Raw genomic sequence first — 24,534 nt, 5'->3', positions numbered from 1 at the left:
AAACCAAGGTCGCAAAATTAAAGAATTGTTCTAATTTTTAAAATTTAAATTCAAAGCATAAATCTACATGAAAATCACGTAAAATCAAGAGAACAGGTGGGGCATGGTGGCTCACACTTGTAATCCCAGTACTTTGGGAGGCCAAGGCAGGTGGATCATTTGAGGTCAGGAGTTCGAGACCAGCCTGGCCAACATGGTGAAACCTCGTCTCTACTAAAAACGCAAAAATTAGCGGGGCATGGTGGCACACATCTGTAGTCCCAGCTACTTAGGAGGCTGAGACAGGAGAATCGCTTGAACCCAGAAGGCGGAGGCTGCAGCAAGCCGAGATTGTGCCACTGCACTCCAGCCTGGGTGAAACTGTGAGACCTTCTCAAAAAAAAAAAAAAAAAAGATAAAAAAATAAAAATAAAAAAAACAGAAATAATTTCTAGAAAAACACTAGTTTTTTTTAAGGTTTTTTTTTTTTAATAATTACAGAAAGATTATAAACTGAATGGAAAAGATTTGGGTTCAGTGTCAGCCAATAATTATTTACAGGATCCTAAACAATCAATTCCCTCTTTAGGACTCAATCTGTTCAACACAGATGAGTGACCTGAACTAGATACAAAGTACATCAAAACCATAGCTTTACAAATGCAGACAGTCAATTTTCTAGAACAAAAACAGGATTCCATTTAGCTGGGTGGTGAGGAATACTCATAGCACTTATAATTTATTAACTTAAAAATCCACATTAATTGTTATTAAGAATAAAAGATATTACTTAGGTTTCACATACTAAGTAAAAGCTTTAGCTCTTCATTAGGTTTAAGATCATCTGATTATAATGAGGATAGAGTGTAGGACATTTTTCCCAGTATTTTCTAAATCTGTTTAAAAAATGCTTACAGAGGACCAGTGCGGCAGCTCATTTCTATAATCCCAACACTTTGACAGGCTGAGGCAGGAGGACTGCTTTAGGGCCAAGAGTTCAAGACCAACCTGGCCAACATAGTGAGACTCTGTCATTTTTTTAAAAACGGAAAAATGCTTACAGAAATGTATCAAATTCAGTACCTCTACTTCAAATTTGTAGAAGGCCTGTATTTTTTCTTTACATTACTAATACCATCATTTCTTTTTTCTTTTTTCTTTTTTTTTAAGATGGAGTCTCGCTCTGTCACCCAAGCTGGAGCGCCGTGGCGCGATCTCGGCTCACTGCAAGCTCCGCCTCCTGGGTTCACGCCATTCTCATGCCTCAGCCTCCCGAGCAGCTGTGACTACAAGCGCCCGCCACCACACCCGGCTAATTTTTTTTGTATTTTTAGTAGAGATGGGGTTTCACCGTGTTAGCCAGGATGGTCTTGATCTCTTGACCTCGTGATCTGCCCGCCTCGGCCTCCCAAAGTGCTGGGATTACAGGCGTGAGCCACTGCGCCCGGCCCTACCATCATTTCTTAGTAAACCATATTCTTTTAACACCTTGCTTAGAAAACTGTACTATTTAATTATCATCATTCCTTCCAGAATATTTGAAAGAGATGCTGCAATGCTTTTAAGTTTTAACAAGATTTGTCGCTCTCCAGAGAGTCTGCACATATGCAGCATTGTTATTAAAAATGCCAGGGAAGTCCAGGCGCAGTGGCTCATGTCTGTAATCCCAGCACTTTGGGAGGCCAGGGCGGGCAGATCGCTTGAGCTCAGGAGTTCAAGACCAGTCTGGGCAACATGGCAAAATCCCATCGCTACAAAAAACACAAAAAACTAGCTGGGCAGTGTGGTGGCAGGTGCCTGTAGTCCCAGCTACTTGGGAGGCTGAGGTAGGAGGATCACTTGAGCTCAGAGAGTCGAGGTGGCAGTGAGCCATGACTGTGCCACTGCACTACCGCCTAGGCAGCCCTGTCTAAAATAAAATAAAATAAAACCAAACAAAATAAAATAATGCCAGGGAGACACTCATTCCAAGAGGTATCACTGTAAATTTCATCAAGTTTTGCTAAGCAGGCCACTAATAACAAACAAAAAACCCACCTTGTTTAAATCCCATTTTATATTCACCCTTCCTCTCCTCAAACTCTGAACTCCTACTAAATTAAATTATGTCCTCTAGTTTACAATGTGGATGTGGAGGAAGAAAAATAAAGAAGGGCAACAGAGAGAGCCTTGCACCGAGACCACAACCGCTCCAGGGGGTGGGATTATACCCATTCCACACAGGAGGAATCGGAAGCTTTGGGAGCTGACGTAAAACTGGTAAACGGTGAAACTAGGATTCAAACCCAATTCTACCTGGCTGCCAAAACCACACACTGCTTTCCCCAGTTCACAGGCTATCACAGCATCAGCAGCAATCAAGGTAGAAAACCTAATTGAATACCACAAAAATAGGAACCCATCTGTGATGAGAAAACTTACAGATCTCGGACTGCAAACTGAAAATGCCTACAGGGCCCAGGCAAGTAATATAAAATGAAGGGAATTCAACAGGACTGGGAACAGGAGACCATGTGTATCATCTACGGAGGCAGCTGCTGCTTCACTTCATGCAGGAATGTGGGCCTGGTGTTGCCAGATTTTGTGCTTCTTTTCAAGAGACACTGGAAATAATCTCATTATTTCATACTGACAATTAATTTTTAAAAATTAAACACACCACTGATCAAACAATATAAATCTGTAGACCACTAGTATCCATCCCTCAGAATTGCCAGTTTTCAACCTCCAGTATTCTGGGGGCACTACTATCATTTCTAATAGAAACAGAAATACAAAGATAAGTATGGAACCCAAGGGGCAAAGAGACCCAGGTCTGAGAACAGCCGGAAGATTATAAAAACTAGTTGAATCATATCCGTTTAACCCAAGATGAAATTAGTCACTAACTACATATTTCATTCCCAGGGTTTTAGTTTTCAATTTGCCAAAGAAAGAGCAAGGCTGCAAAAGAGAAGATTGGGTTGGGGGAGGGGAAGAACAATATAGCAAATGATGAAATGATGCATAAATGGTAAGATGATTTTAATGCTCAGGCAAAACCTGCTCTTAACTGAGTCAGTCAACCACCAACCACCAGTTACAGAAACTTGAAGATATCACTAATTCTGAATAAGATTAATTTGGGTGGGTAGAATTAGTCATTTCTTTATTAGTCCTTAATTTTAGCCATCAAAGCATAGCCAAGGGAAAGTAAGCATATCAGTGTGGTTACATTTCAAGCAAGATCTTGAAATTAAGACAAATATTTAGTATGTTCAAGAGATTTTGACAAATATTACTTAAGCCAAAGACACAAATGAGAACATACTCAATATAGCTAACTCTTCCCATCTCTCTATGCATCCTCTATCTCTATCTGTTGCATTTCCAAAGAAATATCTTTGTGAATAAATTCAGAAACATTTTAGCTGCAAACACAACAGAATCTCCAAAAGTACACACTGACCTAAGGCTGAAAAAGAGTTTTCATTTTACAGGTGAGTGGAGATTTTTTTAAGCTATGGAAATGATTACATTTTTTAAACATTTTCCCAAACTTTTTGAGGTTGCAAGACAATTATTTTTACCTGTGTTTTTTCTGCAGCAGTCTTCTCACTAAATAACAGGGCCATCTGATACACTCCATACCATTATAGGCACGCAAACCCTTGATACAGATCGCACCACATAGTACTAAATCACCCTCTGTCATATTTACGTAATTTTTTAAAGTAGCTACAAGTTGTCTTAAGGACTGTTCTCTCTATCCTATGTACTTCCCACAAAGTAGACTCACAATTTCAACAAATCAACATTTCCACATAAATCTTGTTTTTGACTCCAGAACATCACAGTCGGCTCTATAAACATTACATAGGAATTAGACACAAAATTTTCCTTTTTCCTTAGTTTAGAAAGACTTGGATTCAACAAGAGCCTCCATTCTCCCCTTATTGCAATCACCATGTGAAAAGAAGGTAATTTGCATTTGGTTCATTATCCTTAAAAGGAAGCAATTTTCAAAGAGGTGGAAAGATCTTTTTTTTTTTAAACTCCTAAGGAAATCCTTCACTCTGGTGGCATGGGTTTTCCACACGCAAAATGCAAGTGCGGTCATAAACTGAAATTTTTTCTGAAATGGATTTACTAGGGAAAGTTACAAACTTAACAAGATGTCTCATCTCTGCCTCAGACCAATCCACTCAACAGTACCTAGTTAAGGTGTCAGAGGCTCTTTACCTTAGCAAAAAGAAGCTAAATTTTTTTATTTGCTTGCTAATTAGGGGTTTCTGTGACTACCCAAAGATGCACAAAGAAATAAAGGTTTTGTTTTTATCTAAAGAAACGGAGTAAGAAGAGAATACTATCATAACAGCACGCGTTGAGCACGAAAGGATACCCATTTACTAGATGACAAATCTTCACCAAGTTACTTAGCCTACAAGTTACTTAGTGCTTTTCCCTTACCTTGGAAATGTCAGTTTACTGGCCTGAATTAGGTGTTTCATTTTGTCTTTTTAAAAGCTATGTTATTAATTACTGGAAGCCAAAATGATTTACTTTGGTAAAGGTACCCTATAAGGGTAAGAAAAAAAGTTACAATTACAATTTTACCATCCAAAGTGCAACAACTTTTCTTAGAATAGGGAAAAAGATTTCTACTCTCTGCTAAAATAAACTTAAAATGTATATTTTTTAGAGCACTTGGAGAAAAAGGCATTTTACATTTGCAGAAACTCCGCTCGTGGGGTCAAAATGCATGCTGCCTCTACCACACTATAACCGACGAGGTTTTATTTAAAAGTGTCTCTAACCTAGAACTTTCCACAGCTGAAAACTAATTGAACATACTTCTTTCAAATCCCAACACACCAATGAAAAAGGCTTTGCTCACGAAAACAAACACCTTAAGGGCCCAGAGCCAAATGGGCAAGAAGAAAATGTTTTTTCAGGAAATATTCACAGGTTGAGCTGTTCACACAGGTCTGTAAGCAGGTGAAAGAGCAAGTCGCAAGGAAAGCTGAAAAACTGGAAAACAGCACAAGGGTGGCCCAAGGTAAGCAAGCACCAAGGCAACCAGGTACTCTGTGCCAGCTGAGGACCACAGGTGTCTTGCTAAAGAATTTAGAGAAGAAAAACTACATGTGTTTATAGCTTTATATTTAAGCTATAATAGACAGAGTCTACCTCTACCAGCACACTGCCAGTTTCAGAAGTCAGCGACATCAGAAAAGGAGTGAAGGTTAGCCCTGAGAGAACAGAAAAGCAGCAAACTTTTCAGAAGTTAAAATGGGGACACCCCATACAAATGGGTAGAAGTATCCCAGTATGGCCTGCACTACAAAGAGAAAAATTAAAACACACCTTTTTCAAAACCTCAAAGAAAACTCCAAGCCTTATTTGAAACACCGAAGGACATCAGTACAACATTACTAACAAATCTCTAACAGACAGCAAGAAATGAAATAAAAACTAATTAAATTCACACTTGAGTTTTATCTCACTCAAACAAGAACTGTTTCAGAGGTACTAAATACATCGGCCCATTACTGGTTTGTTTCATGTAGGTTTCTGTTTGTTTCAGTAGTCGTTCTATAAACTAATAAGAGATTATGTATTGAGGCCTTGTTTTCCTGTAAAGTATAAACTGGCACCTACCTACTGCAGTATTTTGCGTACAGTGTTGACGTCTGTACAAATAATGACATTTTGCTTGAAAACCAAGTTTTAACGTTAAGGATACCCCTTGTCCACTCAAGTCTCCCTTTTATGTATCATATTACACTCATCAAAAATTAGCATCTCCCATCACCTCTAGAGACAAAAGTCTCAATCGTATGTACATGTACCGCAGTGAGTATGGCAGACCTTGCTGGAGGCTCATTCTACACTTCTCTTCTTGATCAAACCCCACTTGTGTTGAAGTTATCTACCTGTCCTGCAAATAGCCATGTGCTTCAGGAGAAAGTCAACCCTGCTCCTAACTCCAACAAAGAGATTCTCATTTCTAAACCAATCATGGTAACTGGTTTAGAATGGGTATATTACAATTCCTCCCACTGATATGTGGGAAACCTAACTGGGGGCTTTGGGGAATTTTTCTTTAGAAAAAGTATCCGTTTCTTCCTATCCCCCTCTTCTCTAGACTGTCGTTTCCAAAAGTGTTATGTAGAACTGCTGCAGCAGCATATGGCCAAGAGGGAAACCTGCCTGAGAGCAAACCGCCAAGTCAAGGATAGCAGAGCTGAGAGAGAGAAAAAACTAAAGTCCTTAAGGACATCAATGAGTTCCTCATCATACCACATATTGTCTAGATCCCAACCACTTCTGGATTCTCAATGTTGTGAAATAATAATCCCCTGATTATTTAAGCTTGTTTGATTCAGGCTGTCCATTACTTGCAGATGATGGCATGCTAAATGTGTAGGCTTCCTCTCCTTCTGGGCACATGGCAGGACTATCCTTCCTAGCTCCCTGGTGGCTGGGTAGGCCATGCCACTTCTGCCAAGTGAGCTGAAGCCCTCTAGAACTTGCTTTTCCCTTTGGTAGCCAGCAACATTCCAGATAGTGTTTACTCCATCAGCCTGGCTCCCTGAGTGGATAATGATGTATATGAAGCTTCCCTCTACCTCCATGATGATTAATACAACATGAGCAGAAAATAAACCTTTATTATTTCAAGCCACTAAAGTTATTTGGGAATCATGAGCTAGTGTAGCATGTTCTAACACATTTTATTTAAAAAAAAAAAAAATGAATGAGTCAAAGAAAGAAAAAAATCATTAATCTGTGTTCTCACTTGGCACGAATTGAAGGGAGGGGGGAAAAGACCAAAATATTCTCATAAATCATGTTTCTTTTTGTCTTAACAAACATAAAGAAATGGCAAAAAGAATAGTTTGCTAAGGGAAAGTAAGAAAAGAGAATTGCCCCCAGAAGAGTGAATAATACCTTCTAAGAAACCCCCAATAGAAACTGCCCAGTTCAAGCAAACAAAAATAGATACAAACTATCTTACCAGCACAAAATAAAGCAATTTTCTATCTGTCTTAGTCTGTTTGGGCTGCTATAACAAAGTACCATAAACTGAGCAGTTTATAAACAACAGAAATGTATTTCTCACAGTTCTGGAGGCTGGGAAGTCCAAGATCAAGGCACCAATAGATTTGGTGTCTGGTGAGGGTCAGATTCCTAGCTCATAGCTGGCACCTTCTCACTGCATCCTCACAGGGTGGAAGAAGAATAGTCTCTCTCAGGCGTCTTTTATAAGGGCACTAATCCTATTTATGAAGGCTTTGCTCTCATGACGTAATCACCCCCAAAAAGGTCCCCACCTCCTAAAACTATCACCTTGGAGTTTAGGATTTCAACATATGAATTGCACAGGGACACACATACACTCACACCACGGCACTATCTAAACTTTGCCCTCTTTCTCCATAGGAATCATTAGACGGGAAGGAGTTATTTATTGAGAAAATTGGTATTGGTAAGAACCTAAAGAAAAGAAAAGAATGAGCTAATGGGTTGACAGAGCATGACAGGATAAGGTTTTGGAGGTTCGGGCTAGTTACAGAAGTGCTTTTCAACTTTCACGTATCTACACAGAATGAAAAAATTATAATGATCATCTATCCAGGGGACAACAAAGAAAGAAACATAAAATGTCTAAACCTCTACTTCCTACAAAAAACATCAGCTAATTTCACTATGTCAGTTATTTCAAAATGCTGTTGTCTAGCTGGCTAACTCAAAGACAAAAATCTCTCAATGTCAAGAAGCCTATTGTGGTCCTGGAGACACATATTAGGAATCCTAGAAAGACTACAGTCATTTTTTTTTTTTTTTTTTTTTTTTCCAGAGACAGGGTATTGCTATGCTGCCCAGGCCTTGATCTCCTGAGCTCAAGCAATCCTTCCACCTCACCCTTCCAAGTAGCTGGGACTACAGGTATGTACCACCAGGTGTAGCTGACTATGGCAATTGATACTTTCTATTAAACATTACAGAAATGTAATGCCATGAACATTACATCCTCAATCCTATTTCTTCTCTCTTAATTTATATGTGGAATCTGGTATATTATATATATCATTGTTACCCTTATAGCAAACTACAGGGGGAATGACTTCCATTATGTTTTGATACAATAGCTAAGCAGCCCTCCCTTCTGATATGTCCGTCAGGGGTCTGGGGAGGCCTACTTTTGATACTGTCAATCCAAAGTACACTAAGCTTTCTCAAACACCTTCTAGTCCTTTCCATGATGCTCCCCAAAGCACCACACCTCGCTCTCTCAGCATAACTGCAAAATGCAATCTTCTTGTTCCTCTTACCGGAAAGCCTCTGAAAGCCAAACACATTTTATTACACTGAAACTGGCAGAGAAACAGTTCGGGAGGGGAAAAAAAGTATGAAGACTGCAGCCTCTACACCTCTAGAAGAGTGGCCAACTTGCAGACAGGTGCCCTGCACAGATTCCTGTGCACACACAGACATGCCCTACTGCTACCCCAACATTCATACCCAACAACAACTGCCTAGTCTTGTCTCCAAGCACAGTGTGCCAGAGTGACAAGACAGGTGATGGGGAATGCCTGTTGCACAAAGATGAAAAGAATTCCACAGCAGAACAGAACAGCTGAGCAAGTAATTCAGGCACAACTGAGAGGCCAGAATCTAAGACAAAGTACAATGGCAACTTCTCTGGAGAAGGTAAGATGGTAAAGCAGTTCAAAAGAACAGCTGAAGTGTATAAGACAAGCATGCTGGGAACTACAAGCTGAAGGGCTAGTTACATGGGTGTAACAAAATGCTTTCACCACACAGCCCTTATTGAGAATCAGGAATAGGTGACAGCTCAAGAAAATAATCAACCCAACTCCAAAAGGGCAGACTTCAAGGAAAAGCAATAGCCTCAATCTCACAAGATCAAAAATTACTATGGTTTCTCTTTCTTTGGCCCATAATAAGAAATCTTACAAAACAGTCCATTTCATTAATTGAACTTGCAGAGAAATAAACTGCAAACTTTAAAAAGTCATAATCTTGGGGAAATTATACTTTTATTAGCCTAATTTGTTGGAAGGTACATCAACAATAGTCACATGTCATATCCTGAGAAGGAAGGGTGAAGCTCATCCTAGAGTGGGCAGCATGGAAAGGGCATGCTCCTGTCTCAATGTTTAGCAACTAATGAATTCCTAAAGTCCCACTACTTAGTAGAGCACCTGAATGCAGCTACACACATCTACAGTGACCTGATTAAATTTTTAAGAAGGCAGTGAACAGAAACATCTGCTAGGGAACAGGACCAGATGCCAGCAATGCATGCAAAGTGCCTGTGTAACTTATGGGACATTGCTGGGTTCAACAAATGATAGTTATTACATTACTATTATAAAAACAAGCCTTCAGTTATTTTCCTCTAATCAAACTCTCTATATAAACCATATTGTAAAAGTCTTCTTAAGTGACTTATATAAACTCAGTTGATTAAATCAGAAAAGAGCACATTAAAATGATAAATCATATAGAATACTGTTAACTAAAAACATTTTTTGTCATCAGCTTCCCATATTAAAAAAGAGAACTTTACCTAAGAAAACATCCTTAACCATAATAAAATGTGCAGCATATCCTCACGCCCACCTCACTAAAAAACAAAACAGAAAAAGCTCTGCACTATTTCTCTCAATGCAAATTACTGATATTCAGTTCTTCATCCTTATTCTATTCTATTACCTAGTTTCCTATGCATCTAGTCAAGGGTTCCACGTGTCAGAATTCTTCTTGTCATAACCCTTAAATAGCTATTTTTCTTTGTTTATAATTTTTAAATATATGTCACAGTAGTAATATGGCACAACACACAACTACACTCTCCACTTTTATTTAGTTTTCATCCGGTTATTCACACTTATTGTCTACTGAAGATTTTTCAGGGATTTGACTAGCTGTTTGATTTTTTGTTGTTGTTGTTTTTAACTGCATGGTCAGCTTCAATAAGGATCTACTGAGACAGTAAGAGAGCAGACACTTGAAATGATCCCAAAAGTTTTGAAAAAGATATTAAACATGTAACAAGAGTGGAATCTAACCTTGACCATCCCCTGATAATGTATTCATTCAAAGCAAACAAAACGCAACAAGATCAAGCTTCCCTTGGGTTACAGAACTACTATTAACCAAGAGAACATCCTGGCAGTTCAAAATTTGTGTCCTGCTATTCTCAAGAATCCATCTACACTCATCTTTATCTATTTTCTACCACACTGGCCTCTCAAAACAAAATCATTCTAGCTCCCCTCTTTATCTGCATATCTATTTGAAAAGACTGGAAATATAACAATTCAGCGTCTGTTGTAAAAGGTCACATACTCTAAACCAAACCTAAATAATACTTATTTTTAAAGACCATGCAGAAGTAAAGAGAAAAGCATTCCTTAGCCTCTTTATCTTCCTGTTTAGATTTTAAAATGTTTAGATGTTTGCTTGAACACCCTGCTTCTCTGTGTCAACTCCCAACTTACTACTAACACAATCTTAAGAGCTATTCTTTATTGGGTGGGGGCGCAGGGGGCCTGGCCAGGCACAGTGCTCATGCCTGTGGTCCCAGCTACTCAGGAGGCTAAAGCTAGAAGACTGCCTGAGCCCAAGTGTTTAAGGCTGCAGGGAGGCATGTTCATGCCACTTGCACTCCAGCCTGGGCAACAGAGCAAGACCTTGTCTCTAAAAAGAAAATACAAAATTTAAAAATAAAAAATTTTTAAAATCCTTTAAAATACATTCACTGTAAGGAATAAATTCCTTTGGAGCACATTACCATTCCAATGCCCCCTACCCTCATCTGACCTGAAAAGCTTTTTCTGAGTGTTTTAGTACTACTTGTAAATAGATGTCAGAAGAAGACATATTTTCTGTTATTTAACAGGAATTATCAATCCACTGAGTCACTTAAGACCCTCCTTTATAGCTATGTTCCTGAGTGTGCTTTTTGTTTGGTGTTTTGTTTTGTTTTTAAGGGGCAGAGCAGGAAATGGAGCGGGGGAAAGACCCACATAGTCCTTTGCCTTCCCTCATCTTTCCCCTCCCCATCCATCCACCCCAAATGACTGTGAGAACTTCCTGCAGTGAGAACACCATGAATAGGGCCTGGCATCCAGACAGGAAAGATAGTGCAGGACTAGGAATGCCCTGAATAAAGCTTCTATGCAGCCACGAAATTAAAGGGATTCAGGAGCGACACAAAGGGCCTGGCTAGTTAATGGATTCAGTCTTTTCTTTTACAGTATAATTAGGCAGCATACAAATGAAAGCCTTTTCCAAAGAGCTGGACTGGACTAACAAGGCCAAACGACTCTCCTCTGCATGCTTGCCGTTTTACCCCTTGAGATGATGTTGTTCTTACTCTTAGAAAAACATTTCAGGAGGAAGTTGAAGTACAAATTCTCTCCTACCTAGAGGTCAAATTCCGAGCCACCTTCAAGTTTTACTCCTTTGGACATTTCCATACACATCACTTGTTTTAGAGACAGTTCGGACAGGGAAAGACTACCCGCTTCCTCCCACAAACATTCTGTATGCTTCACACTTATTTTTTAAAATAATAATTATACTAGAAAATGTTTCCAGATCAATTCTGCCAACTAGGCTTATAAATAAGTAGTGGGGAAAACCTCTTACACATCTCAGATGTGCAGTTCTAAGAATCAATTCAAGATTCACTATGGATCAGACATTTCAGCTGCAGTACTCAAAAAATCAAACATGGTTAACACTGCTTTTTTGTTGGTGTTGGTTTTTTAAAAAGCATCTCTCACTTTGGGACTTTGGGCACCTGAGGAATCAGGGACACCTGAGAAACAGTATTTAAAGTGAACAGACATGTAGACAAATGAACTCCACAAATTTCTCTCTTTTTCCCACTATTGTACTTGAATCCTTTCATTTTCTCTTTAATTGTTCCGTCCAGGTGTTTCACCCAAAATGGGGTGACCTGTCACCTAAACCTTAATAAAGCAGAGAGTTTTTTGAAATGCAGCAAGAAAAAATACATTAATGAATCACAGAAGAAAGTGGAGAACCCAGTAGCTTGTAAAAAAAACAACTAGGAAATTCACCCTCCCTCTGTTAAACTATAGAATACAGTGTTTCCACAACAGCAACAAGTCTCACAAGTAGTTGGAAATTAGGAAAAAGAAAAGAAGGGCAATAAATGCAAAAGACAAAAAGTCAACAGTCCAATCTGAGACAAGCTGAATCTGAGCAGAGCTTTTGAAAAAAACTATAAAAATATAAGTGCGGGGTTTTGAAGACTGTAAAGGCTTTTTCTTTTTCTCCTACGTAAAACAGAGTGGCTATATTAGTGATCACAGAGCAACAAGTCTGATAGGAGTCCGCAGGTGCCCTATTGTGTGTGTATAGAGGGATGGAGAGAGAGGGAGAGCAGGAGGGAGAGACAGAAAGAGAGAGATTATCACTAGACTTGTCTAGGTGAAAGCCTCATGAGGACATTAACTACTTCTGTATCTCCAATGAACACATAACTGCACGTGATAACAACACCTTTTGCCAAAAGAAAGATGAAAAATGGGTGTTTCAAGCTGATTTGTGTCCCCCTCCCCCATAATTTATATGCTGAAGCCCTAACCCTCAGTACCTCAAAATGTAACTATATTTGGAGACAGGGTCTTTAGAGGGGTGATAAGGTTAAAATGAGGCTGTTAGGGTGGGCCTTAACCCAATCTGACTGGTATTCTTTTTTTGTTTTGTTTCGTTTTTTGTTTTTGTTTTTGTTTTGAGGTGGAGTCTCTCTCTGTCACCCAGGCTGGAGTGCAGTGGCGCCATCTCGGCTCACTGCAATCTCCGCCTCCGGGGTTTAAGAGATTCTCCTGTCTCAGCCTCCTGAGTAGCTAGGACTACAGGCATGCGCCACCACACCCAGCTAATTTTTATATTTTTAGTAGAGACAAGGTTTCACCATGTTGGCCAGGCTGGTCTCGAACTCCTGACCTCAAGTGACCCACCCGCCTCGGCTTCCCAAAGTGGGATTATAGGCATGAGCCACCGCGCCCAACCCTGACTGGTATTCTTATAAGAAGAAATTTGGACACACAAGAGACACCAGAGATGTGCAGGCACAGCTGGAAAGACCAAGTGAGGACAAAGGGAGAAGGTGGCCATCTGGATGCCAAGAGGCCTCAGGAGAAACCAACCCTACCAACACCTTCATCTTGGCCTTCCAGCCTCCAGACTGTGGAGAAAATGAATTTCTGTTGTTTAAGCCACCCAGTCTGTAGTATTTTGCTATCACAACCTGAGCATAATAATACAACAGGAAAGGCAGAAACTGGAAAGAGAGAAACTGAAAGGAAGAAAAGGAAGAAGTTAAATAGCCAAAATGTTAAATGTTATCTCAAAGTCTCTAGAAATACATACTTTCTCCCACATACTTTTCCATATTGTAGTAAATTCTTTTTGCAAGTAGGTATCTTTTTTAAGAGTCTTTTCTCCCCCCACTCCCAGGAGGTCTGGAGTTTGGTCATATGAGGCTGCAAAACTTAAATTTAAAAAAAAAAAAAAAACCCTTATATATACATTTATTTAGAATACCAGCAAGCCTTTGGGTAAATCTGAACATGTGCCGACCAAATAATAATAATAATAATTATGTAAAATTTCAGGAGTAAAAAAGTAAGAAAGCAAAAACACTAGAGAAAAGTGTAACACCTACAAATGAAGACGAGTTATCAGAGTTGAAGTATTCTAAGGTCTTTGTTTTTGGGGTTTTGTTTTAAAGAAAGGATGTTGAAGAAATGGTGATTATACGCTTTTTATGTGACATGTTGAAGTTAAATATTTAAAGGTAATCATTAAAATAATATATTATAAAACTTCCAGAAGAATGGACAGTAAAATGAGAACTAAAGAACACACTACCAAGAAAACTGAAAATTAAAACTTTAAAAGGTATGTGTGTTGGGGGGAGCCACAAAGTCAAAAGTAAACAAATCCAAATATAAATAGATTGAATCCATAGATTCTCAGATTAAATTTTAAACCTGCTATATGTTGTTTAGAAGAAGGACAACTACGGCAATATAGTAAGACCATAAAGGAAAAAATATATACCAAGTAAACAGTAACCCAAAAAAGCTATCATCATATTAATATCAAGCAAAATAGCCACTAAAGCAGAAGTCACTATTAGAAATAAAATGTCACTATATAATGAGAAAAAGATTCCACCAACAAGAAGAATATAACTATTCTGAATTTGGGCGGGGCGTGGTGCCTCACCCCTGTAATCCCAGCACTTTGGTGGCCAAGGCCACCAGACTGCTTGAGCCCAGGAGTTCCAGACCAGCCTGGGCAACATGGCAAAAACCCATCTCTACAGAAAAACTAAAAAAATTAGCCGAGTGTGGTGGCATACACCTGTAGTCCCAGCTACTCAGGAGGCTGAGGTGGGAGGATCACTTGAGCCCAGAAGGCTGAGGCTGCAGTGAGCAGTGATTGTGCCACTGCACTCCAGCCTGGATGTCAGAGTGATACCCTCATCTCAAAAAAAAAAAAACCCTATCGTGAATTTGCCTGCTATTTATCAACATAGCCTCAAAATACATTGAATTAAAGGGGGAATTTCATGAATTCAATTATGGAGGAAGGACTTAATATACTACTGTCAATAGCTGGTAGTAAAAAAATTAGTAAAACTATAGAAGATGAATGAAATACTTAACAATCACGATCTAAGGAACACATTAGACCTAACCAACACCCAACAATTAGAATGTACCTTCTTTTCAAGCAGACATGGAACAATTATACCAGATCACAAAGTTAATCTCAACCAATACCAAAGAATCAATATCATCCAGGCACTCTGACAATTATACGATAAAATCTGAAATAGTAAAATCTGAATTTACAAATTCTGATGTATTTGAAAACATCAAAATGACCTTTAAAACAATTCATGAAATAAAAGAAAAAAAATCAGCCAGGTACAGTAGCTCACACCTGTAATCCCAGCACTCTGGAAGGCCAAGGCGAGAGGATCACTTGAGCCCAGGAGTTCAAGACCAGCTTAGGCAACAGAGTGAGACCTCGTCTCTACAAAACATTTTTTAAAAATTAGCCAGGTGTAGTGGCAAACACCTGTCAGTCCACCTACTCAGGAGGCTGAGGTGGGAGAATCGCTTGAGCCCAGGAGTTCAAGGCTGCAGTGACCCATGACTGTGCATACCAGCCTGAATGACACATGGAGACCCTGTTGAAGAAGGAAGCGAAGGAAGGGGAGGGGAGATGAGGGAAGGTAGGAAAGGGAAGAGGAGGAAAGGAAAAGAAAGACAAAAATCGACTGGGCGCTGTGGCTCACACCTGTAATTCCAGCATTTTGGGAGGCTGAGAATCGCCTGAACTCAGGAGGTGGAGGTTGCAGTGAGCCAAGATCATGCCACTGCAATCCAACCTGGGCAAAAGAGCGAGACTCTGTTTCCAAAAAAAAAAAAAAACAAAATGAAGAAAGCCTAAAAATTAGTAAGCTAAGCACCTGATCTTAGGAATAAAATGAAAGAGAACTCCTAACAAAACTAATTGATGGAATTAAAAGTAAGAGCATAAATTAAGTATGGGGGAGGGGAATGATAGAAATTTCAAGAAAACCTAATGCTGATTCTTTCAAAACACGAATAAAAGTTACAAATCCATGGTTAGACCAACAATAAAGAGAAGGAACTAAAAAGGAGATATCTGAAATGTAGTATACTTTAATAATGCTGAAAAACAGACATGGAATATTTTCTAGAAAAGTATCTCTTCCCAAAACTGAGTCTAAAACAATTAGAAAACCTGAATATAGCTATAACCATTAGATACATTGAATTTGTAGTTTAAAGTCTACCAGGTCCAGAAAGCTTAAGCAAGTTCTACCAAGCGAAAAATAAATCACATTGCTATGCACCAGCAAACATTTTTTTCAAATTTTAATACACCATTTATAATAGAAAAAAAAAACCACATACAATATATAGGAATAAATCTCACAACACATGCGTCAGGTTGTTGGGATCAAAAGTTGTACACAGGTTTACAACTTTAAAAAAAAATCACATCTGAAGCAAATACAGCAAAATGTTAGATTCAACAAAGCTGGTAGATAGTTACACAGGTGTTCTTTATATTACTCTTGTCTTCAGGCTTGAAATGGCCTATAATACATTTTTTAAAAGAAAAAATACTGCAAAGCTAAAATCATTTGGGCAAAACAAACTAAATTAATTGCTATTTAAGAACATTCAAATAGTGTTCATCTTACAATTTTCAAAGGCAACACGCAGAAAAGGATGAAGAAAAGCAAATTGCCGAAGTAAGCCCTGACTAACAGCAGCAGGAACACAAAAAAGTGCTAACATTTGAGGAAAATTCACTATAAAAAATTAGTTTTGGCCGGGCGTGTTGGCTCATGCCTGTAATCCCAGCACTTTGGGAGGCCAAGGAGGGTGGATCACCTGAGGTCGGGAGTTCGAGACCAGCCTGACCAACATGGAGAAACCCTGTCTCTACTAAAAATACAAAATTAGTCGGGTATGGTGGCTCATGCCTATAGCCCCAGCTACTAAGAAGGCTGAGAGGCAGGAGAATCACTTGAACCCCGGAGCGGGAGGTTGCGGTGAGCCAAGATCGCGCCATTGCACTCTAGCCTGGGCAACAAGAGTGAAACTCCGTCTCAAAAAAAAAAAAAAAAAGTTTTTCTTCCAACTATCTTCCTCCACTTATATAACATATATTAGGCATGCATTTGAGTATTCCCCTTGGGAGCCCAGAAAGAAATCCAGTGGTCAGCAATTCAGATCTAACACCTCTGACCCAGTCTCTGACACAGTTCATTATAAACTAGTACAGTATTTTGATTTCAGATCTTTATAGTTTTCCTCCAAATTGTAAAAATTCTTATCATAGATTCATATGTAGAAAAGAAACACTGGCCAACATTTACTACCAGTAACTTTTTTCAATTCAGTCACTAAAAGAGGCAAGAGTAACATTAAGAATTTTAATTTTAATCATGAATTTTTCAAAGATTTGGTTTAGTGATTATAATTTCAATACTGAAATGGTTTAAAAAAATGTAAAGTATTTGGTAAATACAGAACGGTGGTACTATTAAAATTACTCCAAAAAACGTCTGATTTCTTGCAACACTATAGCACATCCCCATCACTCACCACTGCACTATGGGAAGGCACCCACATGCTCTCAATGAGAGTTTATAATTTCTCACCACCCAAAAATGCCACTGAAGGACTCCTTAAAATTGAAACACCTCACTTTTAATACTACCACTTGTTGACAATTTTTAACAGTATAAAATGAGCTAGATTTCTTAATGCATTGTTAGTTTATTGATTGTTTGGAGTCATTCAAACTACATTTTCAAGAAATAACCACTAGGGAATAAGAATTTAGCCTATACTAGAACATGCAACTGGTAACATGTGTTTATTTTTCCTGTTCTCTTAATCACGATAAACTAAATATTCTCCTGGAGTCAAAGGGTACAGAACCTGACCCCACCCACACTTTTTATCAAAGGTTGTCAGCAGCAAGTAAAGGTTCAGGCAGGCTTAACATCTACCAAAAAAAATTAAAACCTCAACTCTAATTTTAAAGTATGCATTAGTATAACAAACAAGACTACTAAACCCTAAAATGCAATGGTATTAAAATTATTATTGTTTTTAATGATATCCAAATGCCAGGTTTTAAAACATTACTAAATTACACCAGCTATACCTCCTAAACTGTCTTCAAGTTTGTGGGCTCTATCCATGCTGTACTTCCTTCCTTTGGACATAAACCAAATGGAGGAATTCAAACTCCAAATTCTTAGGGCAAGAAAGGAAAGCCTAGCTAATGTTTAAAAATCTATTATTAAGAAGCCTATCCCTGATTTACATGTGACTAATGTCTGAGCTAAACATGTGCATATCTACACAAATTATTTATAATATTGTACAGTGTTATACTAGTAACATACCATGATTACAATCACTTTCAGTAACACATGCCAGTGGAGGAAGTAGAGGTGCTAACATCACTGAAGTTTCAAACATGGATGTGCATTACATGATCTGTTTATCTTCCTATGCCTTCATTATCAGGTTTATTTACTGGTTCCTTTTCTCCCTTACTCATTCAATAAGAATTGAGCACCTACTATACACCAAGCCTTCTCTTAGGCACTAAAAAACCAATATCCACAGTCCAAGGGAGAGGCACATGAGAACAAATTCATGCAATGCATGGAGTCAGGCTTAAGACAGAGGTATGAAGCACAGCAGGAACTTCAGCTGGCACTCTAACCACTCTCCGAATAGACATCAATTCTTAGACAGTGAAACAGCTCAAATACCAGCTTGGAGAAAACATGCGGCAAAAAATGCATTGAATTTCAGAAACACCACACAAATAAAGGTAATTTCTGTTGCTCTAAGTCAGGGTTCACAAACCCAGCAGGCCTCTGGGACCAGGCAGGAAGCCTGTATGAGGGGTGTGCTCTGCACCAGGTGCGGGCATGCGCCCTCTGAAGGAGCCCCACCACTCACCAGAGGCATTGCCACAGAAGCTGGAGTGCCCAGATACTCTGATTTTTTAAAACAGAATTTAAAAAAAGAAGAAATCTTGATTCTTATGGGAACTTTACAATGTCTAACTCACAGCAATTAATTTTAAAGTATTTCCAATTGTGCCTACCAAACAAAATACACCTGTGAGCCACATGTGTCCCACGGGCACCAGTTTTGGACCTCTGCTCTAAATCCAGCAAAAGAAGATCCAATTTACCTCTCCACATCAAAGTAGTAAACATTAAGCAAAACTCAAAAAAATAAAAAAGCCTATCAACATATACATCCGAAATTTCAGTGTAACCACCACAGAGATGCAGTCACAAAAACTCACCCCGTGAGAAACTCTACAGGACAAATAACCTGGTTTTTTCAACAAGTAAATTGCAAGGAAAGAAAGGGAGGGGGGAGGGTAGAAGAGGAGAGGGAAGAAGAGCTGGAGAGGAGGGAAACCTAAAATTAAAAGAACTTTAAAAGACATAAAAAACGCAATTGCTAGGTTTGGACCACATTTGGATCATAATTCAAACCAAAAATGTAAGATTAATGGAAATTTGAATATTGACTAGGTAATTGCTGAAAAATAGGAATTAGTGTTAATTTTTAAGAAAATAACAGTGTCATCGTTTTGACTGAAGTACTTCCAAAAGAGTATTTCTGTATGGAGATACTTAAGTTTAGAGGTATTTATGGATGAAATGATATGAGATCTAGGTTTAGTTTCAAAATAACCTAAGCAGAGGAAGGTGATTCGAGATAAAGTAAGACTGGCCATGAGTTGGCAACTGCTGATGCTGAGTAATGATTACATGAGAGTTCATTACATTATTTTGCCTACTTTTGTAATTGTGTTTAAATTTTCCATAATAAAAAATTTTCTAAAAAAAAAAAAGCTGTTTTTAAGTTTTTCCTATTCACTATCACTTAATCTACTCAAAAATAGGGAAATGATGCAAAGGATTAAGACAACCAAGAGAGGGAAAAAGAACAGAAAATAATACTTCAATAATAACTATAAAGAAACTAATTAACCTGCCCCTTAATTTAAAAATAATTGACTTTGTAAGTAACCCTGGGACCTCTCTTGTTTATGGATAAAAAGTGTAAAAAAAAAAAATCCTAAGCAAGTATAATTTCATTTAATGTCTCCCTAACAGGACATACAAATTAGAATGCTGTATTTCCAACTCCATTAAAATGGAAGTTGCTTGTTAAAGTATCAAGAGAACACACTGAATTGGTGTTTTTTAATGTCCTCAATCAAACATCCTTGATGTTCAGCACAGTTTATTATTGTTGGGGGTGAGTTACGGGAAGTTGGAATATACAGCAGGGAATTTTATATACTCATTCAATAAGAAGTACTAATTTTTCTTTTCTAAGAAAAGGAAAATGAGTGTGCTGGGATGGGGCAGAAACAGAGTAAAATAGAGCTTCCGATAAAAATTTTAAAAGGCCAGGTGCAGTGGCTCACACCTGTAATCCCAACACTTTGGGAGGCCGAGCCGGGCGGATTACAAGGTCAGGAATTCGAGACCAGCCTGACCAACATGGTGAAACCCCGTCTCCACTGAAAATACAAAAATTAGCCGGGCATGGTGGTGGGCACCTGTAGTCCCAGCTACTCGGGAGGCTGAGGCAGGAGAATCGCTTGAACCCGGGAGGCGGAAGTTGCAGTGAGCCAAGATTGCGCCACTGCACTCCAGCCTGGGCGACAGAGCAAGACTCCATCTCAAAAAAAAAAAAAAAAAAAGGAAAAAAAAATTACATGAAGCCAGTAAAAAGACTATGCCTTTATTTTCAGACCACACCCCTTTGCATTCTGGGAGCATCTTGGGGCCTCAGATAACATAGAGTCAATCAATGTAGCCGTATAAGGAATTACACAGCTGTGTAGGTGGCTAAAAGATGAAGAAAGTCATGTACATAGGAATAACAGAAAAAGTGGTTGTTCTTACGTGTTCAGATTACAGAAAAGACCTTTTCTCCCTCCTACTGATAAGATAAAAAGTTAGAAAATGATAGTCATGGCACCTGTCCTTGAAAAAGACAAATCTAAAGAACATTTGATAACTCAATGGAATGGTTTCCCATTATATTAAAATCAATCCAAAACAGCCTCAAAGGCCTTTGTAGCTAGACTTAACAGAGAATTCATATATCTATCTATTTTGCATTGAATTTAAGAGGAGAAAAACTATAATGACCAAAGCATTCATCAGGCAGAAGTTAGCCCCAGACCACACACCCATGATATGGCCCCTTACAATTTCCTGATATTCTCCATCACTATACTATATTCACACTGGTCCTCCCTCTAAGTCCTTAAACTTGCTGGGCTTCCTACCTCAGGGCTTTCAAACATACTATTTCCCTATTTGCAATGCTCTTTCACATACCCTGTAACCCAAGCTACTATTCAATCCTCAGGTCTCAGCTTAAACAAGAATTCACTGCATACTAGATTTCTTCTTCATGGCACACATAACAATTACACTTAAACAATTATTTATAAAAGTATTTGGTAAGTTTACTCCCTACTTTGAAGTCACAAAGGCAAGGACCTTCTTGTTAAAGACTGCCACATAAAAGGCACAAAGTTCAAGAAGTATTTGCAAGAAATTGAGAGGAAGAACGCTATGGTACTGTCCTACTCTGCTCTGTTTTATGACAATCTGTGTCCTTGTGCAATTGGTTTAAGCTTCTGAAAAGGCAGAGGATCTGGTGACTCATCTTTTCCCCCAGCCTTCAAAGCACCTTATACCTTGGGAAGCAAGCACTCCACATCTGAATTGACTAAGTAGACTCAGGGAAAAAAAGACAGCGTTCCCTATGAAAAAAAGTTTGTTACCACTAATCAGTGACTTTTGAACACAAACAAACCTTTGTGCCAACAACTGCTAGCCCAATAAATACAAAGTTCCTGAGCAAGTAAAAAACAACTGAACTCTACAGCCATTCCACCAGGGCCTATAAAATCAAGAACGGTCTATTATTTTTTTCCACTCTTACTGCTGTTTGGCAATTCATCATATGAAGAGTGAGCAATTATGGTTCTTTCTCAAGAGTTTCTATCCTAGTTCTCAAACTACTTTTATTAAAAATCTACAAAACACAACTTTGCTACGGGAATATAAAATAGCTAGACGATCCGAAGACATCAGTAAATATTTGAGCAATTATATTCTTCTTTTTTTTTTCTTTTTGAGACAGAGTCTGACTCTGTTGCCCAGGCTGGAGTGCAGTGGCATGATCTCAGCTCACTGCAACCTCCACCTCCCAGGTTCAAGCGAATTCTCCTGCCTCAGCTTCCACAGTAGCTGGGATTACAAAGGTGTGCACCACCACGCCTGGCTAGTTTTTGTATTTTTAGTATGTATGGGGTCTCACCATGTTGGCCAGGCTGGTCTTGAACTCCTGACCTCAGGTGATCCCCTGCCTCAGTCTCCCAAAGTGCTGGGATTACAGGCATGAGCCACCGTGCCCAGCCACAATTACATTCTTAAGAAAAACTAAAATAATGCTCGTTTTTGTTTCAATAACCACAATTTAAAATCTTGGCATCTAGCCCAGTCCTGAACACAAAATGAAAATATAATGCTTACTACAGTTAACAAGATTTCCATGATAGGTTTAGCATGGTTTCTTAAGAGTGTTTATTATTTATAATAATTGTCCTCTATACCATCTGATTTATATCTACCTGAACTTAAAATTTACCATGTCTTTATGATCACTTTATAAACAGATTTAATCCATAAGTTATTTTGATAATCTAAGAATGGAAAATACATTCTTCAGAATCAGCTCTTACCTATAAGTCATAAGAAAAAAATCAAATCTATCTCAGAAATATCCATACATGAGTTTATAAACAGAAAGGAAACAGAATATAATAGAAAGCACAATCCCAGCTTGGTTATTTACTACCTGCAGCTTTCATGAAGGCCTGTGAATATCCTGCCTTTCTGCCTCCCAACCTACCCCGCCCCCCGCAAACACACACACACCCTTACAGATTAGAAGCAGGGAACTACAAGCTGTGCTTGCTATCAAAACAAACCTACCCAATGCAAGCATTGCCAAACCTGTAAAACCAAGTTTGGCAATCAGCTCCTCTACCTCTCCTTTGTTCCAGCTTCCCTTCCAGCGCAGTAAAGTGCTTTAGGATGGCCCAAGGAAGGATCAATCCTCCAAAAATTCAGCAGTAGTTGAAATCACTCATGAATTCACAACAGATGGTATACACTATGATTAGCTGGTTGACGAGCTCCAGAAAAAGCATATTTCAATAAACATTGAGACGTGGCTCTTCTTTACCTTCTAATTCACTAAGAAAACTGAGGCCAATTGAGACCCAAAGACTTCCAGAGCTCTTACAAGAATCTCTTTATCCATCCTTCCTAAAAGCCTTATGGAAACAGATGACCCTCTCCCCACCTAGGGTTAACTCCTTCATGGATGCTCCATGACTGCTTATTTCTTCCAAGACTTTCCTTTGTTTAAATTTTTCCCCTCTGTTCATCCATCATCCTTAGCCTCTTTCTCCCTCTCTCCCTTCAGAATAGAAATATTGTTCAAATTTCTGCCTTCAGGGCCTCTTCTCTTCTTCCACTGAGATATAACTTACATCTAATAAAGCACACAAACCATAAGGGTACCAATCAATGAACTGTTGTGTATGTACCCACCCAGAAAACTAAAACCCAAATCAATACAAAGAGCAATATCAAGACCAGATGGCTCCTCATGTCCCTTCCCATCCATATCCCGCTGAAAGGTAACCACTACAATATGTCACCAAAAATTAGCTTTGCCAGTTAACTGACCTTCATATAAACATAATCATAGAGGTGTATCTCCTTCATGTCTGAATTATTTCACTCAATACAACTCACTACTACTTTTTAAATATAGGCATTCTTCAGAGTTGCTTCCTAAGGCCTTTCCTCACTCTAAAAATTTCATTCAATCCAAAGGCTTCAAAACTACTATCTGTCTAGCATTTTCATTCAATCCAAAGACTTCAAAAGTAGTACCTAAATACAGATGATCCTGGAGCTCTTCAGACATATACTTGGGTGTTCTTCAGGAACCTCAAACTTAACACATCCAAATTCTAACTCATCGTCTCTCCCCTTACCCTAAAACCAATTCCTGCTCGCATATTCTGCCTGTTGGTTAATGGGATTACAGTCACCCCTAAACTAGAAACCTCCAAGTCATCCAGACATATAAAACGTTGTTGGTCCAGTTCACACCATATCCCTAGTTACCAACATGGAGGACATACAGTAGTCTGCACTTACCTGCAATTTTACTTTCCACAGTTTCAGTTACCCACAGCCAACCACAGTCCAAAAACAGATAAGTACAATATAGTAAGATTGAGAGACCATATTCACATAACTTTTATTATAGTATACTGTTATAACTGTTCCATTGTATTAGTATTTATTGTTGTTAATCTCTTACTGTACCTAATTTAGAAATTAAACTTTATCATAGGAATATATGTATGGGAAAAAACATAGCAGAGTCATCCCTTGCTATCCAAGTGGTACTGGTTCCAGGACCACCACCCACCCCAAAAGATATCAAAATCAATGGACACTCAAGTCCCCTTATATAAATATTTGTATATAACTTATGCATATCCTCCCACATACTTTAAATTATCTCTAGATTACTTATAATACTTAACACAATGTAAATGCTATGTAAATATCCAATAGTTGTTATCCTGCATTTTTTTATTATTTTTTATTGTTGCATTGTTGCATTGTTTTGGGGTTTTGTTGTTGTTTTTGAGACAGGTCTCACTTTGTCGCCCAGGCTGCAGTGCAGTGGCACCATCACAACTCACTGCGGGCTCGGCCTCCCAGGCTCAAGCCATCCTCCCACTTCAGCCTCCTGAGCAGCTGGGACTACAGGCATGTGC

The 24,534-nt window shown here is 38.7% G+C and overlaps 1 protein-coding gene and 1 long non-coding RNA gene across 7 annotated transcripts in view; one reads left to right on the top strand and one right to left on the bottom strand.

Moving 5' to 3' along the window:
* The window catches only part of LOC129051611 (uncharacterized), a 35,604-nt gene extending 11,078 nt beyond the window's left edge, over positions 1–24,526 (top strand). For 2 of the 6 annotated variants that reach the window (XR_008515980.2, XR_008515979.2), the window contains exon 5: positions 7,823–7,987. This is a non-coding gene — a long non-coding RNA (uncharacterized LOC129051611). Of the gene's footprint in view, positions 1–2,095; positions 2,220–4,662; positions 6,696–7,822; positions 7,988–24,409 lie in introns of those variants that run through there. The other 4 variants (XR_008515982.2, XR_008515977.2, XR_008515981.1 and 1 more) reach the window with 3 other exon arrangements.
* PHLPP1 (PH domain and leucine rich repeat protein phosphatase 1) overlaps positions 1–24,534 on the bottom strand; it is a 256,881-nt gene that overhangs the window by 210,486 nt on the left and 21,861 nt on the right. The gene's annotated exons all lie outside the window — the stretch shown is intronic.

Source organism: Pongo abelii, chromosome 17 (assembly GCF_028885655.2).
Source record: "Pongo abelii isolate AG06213 chromosome 17, NHGRI_mPonAbe1-v2.0_pri, whole genome shotgun sequence".
In the NCBI taxonomy this organism is placed as follows: domain Eukaryota; kingdom Metazoa; phylum Chordata; class Mammalia; order Primates; family Hominidae; genus Pongo; species Pongo abelii.
Note: the sequence above shows the minus strand (reverse complement) of the source record. Positions and strands in the feature narration are given on the sequence as shown.